Consider the following 6,000-nt stretch of genomic DNA (forward strand, 5'->3'; position numbering starts at 1 on the left):
GGAGAATATTCAGAAGGAAATTAAACAGATTATGGGTATTAATTTCCCTATGGAACCGGCACTGTACATTTTGGGTATAATTCCTGACAGTATGACAGACAAGAGCTCTAAATATTTACTAAGAATCCTGCTGCTGATCGCAAAAAAGACAATCACAGCTTCCTGGTTGAAACCACAGCCTCCAAGTATAACACAGTGGAGAGACAGGGTAAAAAATGTGTTCATCATGGAGAAAATCACAGCAAGGCTACAGTTGAAAACAGACTTGTTTGATAAAAGATGGTCATTATTAAAACAAGCAATGCCAAAACTCTAATCTCCTCCACTTTTTTTTCTTTTCTTTTTGGAGCGTTTCTTTTTTCTCACTTGTAAAATATTCGTAGTCTGTACTGTTTTGCTCGCTTGTAAAGTGCATGTACTCTGTACTGTTGCTTTTTTTTCCCTTCACTTGTAAAGTACACGTACTCTACTGTTGAGCTTCTTTCTTGTAAATTACATGTACTTTGTACTGTTGGGGTTTTTTTCACTTGAAAAGTACTCGTACTAAAGAGAACGCTGATTAAGGCTAACGGAATGGAGGCGAGATTTGGTCGAGGGGAAATATGATGTACAAGTACGAGAATACAGACTGATATTTACAAAGATATATTCAACATGAAGGGGAAAAAAGAGACTTTCAATTTCTATAATTACAAGTGTAACTGTATATAATAGACATCTCTGTGTTTGTTAAGTTTGTGTTTGTATGTATGTAGTTGTCAAATAAAAAATAAGTTTAAAAAAATGGAATGCAATGATGTAGAAGTTTCAAAATTCCATATTTTATTCAGAATAGAACATAGATGACATATCAAATTGTGGCAGCGGGGGCGTGGTCAAGCACCGGTCTGTGACAGGAGGGCGGAGTTGGGGAAGGTAAGTGGCAGAATCGCTTCACCTGAGTGTCATTAACCTGTGTTTTGTGTGTTCTCCCCAGTAAACCGCCCTATTTAAGGAGGGAGAGCGAGAGCAGAGGGGGAACCGGACGAGACGCTGTGTGTGTGTCTCTTTCTCGCGCTAGTGAAAACTGTTTGCAACTCTGAAAAGTGTGGCAATAAAGCCGGTTAACAAACCTGATCTCTGTCCTGCCGTCCTCTGTGCTCCACCCACACGCGATTCACGCTACAGTGGTGCCGAAACCCGGGACCGTGGAGCACCTGTCCTGCAGCCCCATGGAATCCTCCCCGTTCGCGGACTTGGTCCACGCCCTCGCCACGGCCCAGCAGAGCCAGCACCAGGCGCTCGTTACACTCCGGAAGGAGCAGGAGCGCCGCTTCGAAGCCCTGGTACTGGCTCAACAGGAAGACCGCGAGGCGTTCCGGCGCCTCCTCGCGTCGGCGGGGTCCACCAGCGCCCCGGCCGCGGGCCCATCTCCCATCACTTTGACTAAGATGGGCCCGCAGGACGACCCCGAGGCGTTCATCGCATTATTCGAACAGGTCGCCGAAGCCTCGGGGTGGCCGATGGAACAGCGCGCGGCGCGCCTCCTCCCCCTCCTGACGGGAGAGGCGCAGCTAGCCGCATTACAGCTCCCCGCCGACCACCGGCTGGCCTACGCCGACCTTCGCCGGGCTGTCCTCCAGCGCGTGGGGCGCACGCCGGAGCAGCAGCGCCAGCGCTTCCGCGCGCTGCGAATGGAGGAAGTCGGCAGCCCGTTTGCGTTCGGCCAGCAGCTCCGGGACGCCTGCTGGCGGTGGCTGAGGGCCGAAGATCGCGACGCCGAGGGGATCATCGACCAGGTGGCGCTGGAGCAGTTCGTCGCCCGCCTACCCGCCGGAACCGCGGAGTGGGTCCAGTGCCACCGCCCGGCGTCGCTGGATCAGGCCGTAGGACTGGCGGAGGATCATCTGGCGGCTGTCCCGGCGGCAGGACAACGGATGTCTTCTTCTCTCTCCTCTTCTCTCTCTCTCTCTCTCTCTCTCTTCCCCCTCCTCCCGTGTCCCGTCCTCGCCCCATTCCCCCACCACGGAGGCGGGGGCCGGCCCCACCCCAGCCGGCCCGCCGCACCCGTGGTGCCCTCCCGTTTCTCCCTTCTATGTCTGTCTCTCCCCCCCCCTCAGGTGAGTGACCCCCAGTCCACAGCTGCAGAGGGGAGGCCCGGGCCGGTTTGCTGGCGCTGCGGGGAACCGGGCCACCTGCAGCAACAGTGTGCCGCGATGGAGGTGGGGGCGGTGGTGCGGATCCCCGACGCGCCAGAGGCTGCCCTCGATCAGGCCGGAGCATATCGCATACCGGTAAGTGTACAAGGGGCGACCTATCAGGCGTTGGTGGATTCGGGTTGCAACCAGATCTCGATCCGCCAAAGCCTGGTGCAAGACGAGGCATTGGGGGGAGCACAAGGGGTGAAGGTGTTGTGTGTGCACGGGGATGTCCACTGCTACCCGTTGGTGTCGGTCCACATACATTTCAGAGGGGACAAATCTATAGTGAAGGCGGCGGTTAATCCTCGCCTTACCCACTCTTTAATCTTGGGGACTGATTGGCCGGGATTCCGGGGGTTGATGGCACACCTAGTAAAGAGTGGGTCCTGCCGGTTAGCCGGGGGGGGTCCCGGTGTCGTTTTGGCTGGGGCTGCGGTCGCAGGGCCGTCTACGTCATCTCCGCGACAGAGTGAGGGGCCCCCGGCTCCTCCTCTTTCTATTGGGGAATTCCTCGCGGATTTCCCACTGGAACAATCGCGAGACGAAACTCTGCGACACGCGTTTGACCAAGTGAGAGTAATCGATGGTCAAACGCTCCAGCCGAATGCCACCCCGACCTTCCCCTATTTTTCCATTTTAAAAGATAGGTTATACCGAGTGACGCAGGACACTCAGACGAAGGAGCGTGTCACCCAGTTGTTAATTCCAAAGAGCCGTCGGGAATTGGTATTCCAGGCGGCTCACTTTAATCCCATGGCGGGACACCTCGGGCAGGATAAAACACTCGCCCGGATAATGGCCCGATTCTATTGGCCGGGGATTCGCGGCGACGTCCGTAAGTGGTGTACGGCGTGCCGCGAATGTCAGTTAGTAAACCCAGCGGCCATTCCAAAAGCGCCCTTGCGCCCCCTACCATTAATCGAGACCCCGTTTGAACGAATTGGGATGGATCTCGTCGGGCCATTAGATCGGTCAACACGAGGGTACCGCTTTATATTGGTTCTGGTGGACTATGCAACGCGATACCCGGAAGCGGTGCCTCTTCGCAATATCTCCGCACGTAGTATTGCAGAGGCTCTCTTCCACGTCATCTCCCGGGTCGGAATCCCGAAAGAGATTCTGACTGATCAAGGCACCTCGTTTATGTCACGAACACTGGCCGAACTGTATGGGCTACTGGGTATTAAGCCGATCCGCACCAGCGTGTATCACCCACAAACGGACGGTTTAGTCGAACGGTTCAACCGCACCCTCAAGAATATTATCAAAAAATTCGTAAGTGAGGACGCACGTAACTGGGATAAGTGGCTCGAACCCTTGTTGTTTGCAGTGCGAGAGGTCCCCCAAGCCTCCACGGGGTTCTCCCCATTTGAATTACTGTATGGGCGTAAGCCGCGCGGCATCTTAGATGTACTGCGGGAAAATTGGGAGGAGGGACCTTCGCAGAGCAAAAATGAAATTCAATACGTTATGGATCTGCGCGCAAAACTCCACACGCTCACCCACTTAACTCAGGAGAATTTGCGGCAGGCCCAGGAACGGCAAACCCGCCTGTACAACAAGGGCACGCGCCTTAGAGAGTTCACTCCGGGAGATAAGGTACTCGTCCTGTTGCCCACGTCGAGCTCCAAATTAATCGCCAAGTGGCAAGGGCCCTTTGAGGTCACACGGCGAGTCGGGGATGTCGACTATGAGGTTAGGCGAACGGACAGGGAGGGGGCGCTACAGATCTACCACCTCAATCTGCTGAAGCTCTGGAATGAGGAGGTCCCCGTGGCGTTGGTGTCGGTAGTTCCGGAGAAGGCGGAGCTGGGGCCGGAGATCCAAAAAGGGTCATTGGCATCTCGCACCTCTCCGGTCCCCTGTGGAGACCACCTCTCCCCGACCCAACTCACGGAGGTCGCCCAGTTGCAGGCCGAGTTTTCGGATGTGTTCTCGCCCCGGCCCGGACGCACCAACCTCATAGAACACCACATAGAGACGCCCCCGGGGGTGGTAGTGCGTAGCCGACCTTATAGATTACCCGAACACAAAAAAAAGGTGGTTCGGGAAGAACTTCAGGCCATGCTCGAAATGGGCATCGTCGAGGAGTCCCACAGTGACTGGAGCAGCCCGGTGGTCTTGGTTCCCAAGGCCGACGGCTCGGTCCGGTTCTGCGTGGACTATAGAAAAGTCAATGCGGTGTCTAAATTCGACGCGTACCCAATGCCTCGTATTGATGAGCTGCTTGATCGACTAGGCACGGCTCGCTTTTACTCGACACTGGATTTGACGAAGGGATATTGGCAGATCCCCTTGACTCCATTATCCCGGGAAAAAACGGCCTTTTCCACACCGTTCGGCTTACACCAGTTCGTCACACTTCCGTTTGGGCTGTTTGGGGCGCCCGCTACGTTTCAGCGGCTGATGGACCGGATCCTCCGGCCCCACGCCACCTATGCGGCCGCTTATTTAGACGACATCATTATTTATAGTAATGACTGGCAGCGGCACCTGCAACACCTGAGGGCCGTCCTTAGGTCGCTGAGGCGGGCGGGGCTCACTGCCAACCCGAAGAAGTGTGCGATTGGGCGGGTGGAAGTACGGTATCTGGGCTTCCACTTGGGTAACGGGCAGGTGCGTCCCCAAATTAATAAGACAGCAGCGATTGCGGCCTGCCCGAGACCCAAGACCAAAAAGGGGGTGAGACAGTTCCTGGGGCTGGCTGGCTATTATCGTAGGTTCATACCTAATTATTCGGACGTCACCAGCCCGCTGACTGACCTCACTAAAAAGGGGGTGCCAGACCCGGTCCAGTGGACGGAGCAGTGCCAGCGGGCTTTCTCTGAGGTAAAGGCTGCACTGTGTGGGGGGCCACTTTTGCACTCCCCTGACTTCTCTCTCCCCTTTTTGTTGCAGACGGATGCGTCGGACAGAGGGCTGGGGGCCGTTTTGTCCCAGCAGGTGGGGGGAGAGGACCGCCCAGTGTTGTACATCAGCCGGAAGCTGTCAGTGCGTGAGGGGCGCTACAGCACTATCGAGAAGGAGTGCCTGGCCATCAAGTGGGCGGTCCTCGCCCTCCGTTACTACCTGCTGGGGCGCTCTTTCACCCTCTGTTCGGACCACGCGCCCCTCCAGTGGCTCCACCGCATGAAGGATGCCAACGCGCGGATCACCCGTTGGTATCTGGCGCTCCAACCTTTCAACTTCAAGGTGGTCCACAGGCCGGGGGCGCAGATGGTCGTGGCGGACTTCCTCTCCCGTCAAGGGGGGGGGGAGTCGGCTGCGGGCCGGACGGGCGCCCGGCCTGAGTCGGGCGGTGGGGGTATGTGGCAGCGGGGGCGTGGTCAAGCACCGGTCTGTGACAGGAGGGCGGAGTTGGGGAAGGTAAGTGGCAGAATCGCTTCACCTGAGTGTCATTAACCTGTGTTTTGTGTGTTCTCCCCAGTAAACCGCCCTATTTAAGGAGGGAGAGCGAGAGCAGAGGGGGAACCGGACGAGACGCTGTGTGTGTGTGTGTGTGTCTCTCGCGCTAGTGAAAACTGTTTGCAACTCTGAAAAGTGTGGCAATAAAGCCGGTTAACAAACCTGATCTCTGTCCTGCCGTGCTCCACCCACACGCGATTCACGCTACACAAATGTTTAAACTGAGAAAATGTATCATTTAAAGAGAAAAATTAGGTGATTTTAAATTTCATGACAACACCACATCTCAAAAAAGTTGGGACAAGGCCATGTTTACCACTGTGAGACATCCCCTTTTCTCTTTACAACAGTCTGTAAACGTCTGGGGACTGAGGAGACAAGTTGCTCAAGTTTAGGGATAGGAATGTTAACCCAT

Source organism: Neoarius graeffei, chromosome 2, assembly GCF_027579695.1.
Source record: "Neoarius graeffei isolate fNeoGra1 chromosome 2, fNeoGra1.pri, whole genome shotgun sequence".
Lineage (NCBI taxonomy): Eukaryota > Metazoa > Chordata > Actinopteri > Siluriformes > Ariidae > Neoarius > Neoarius graeffei.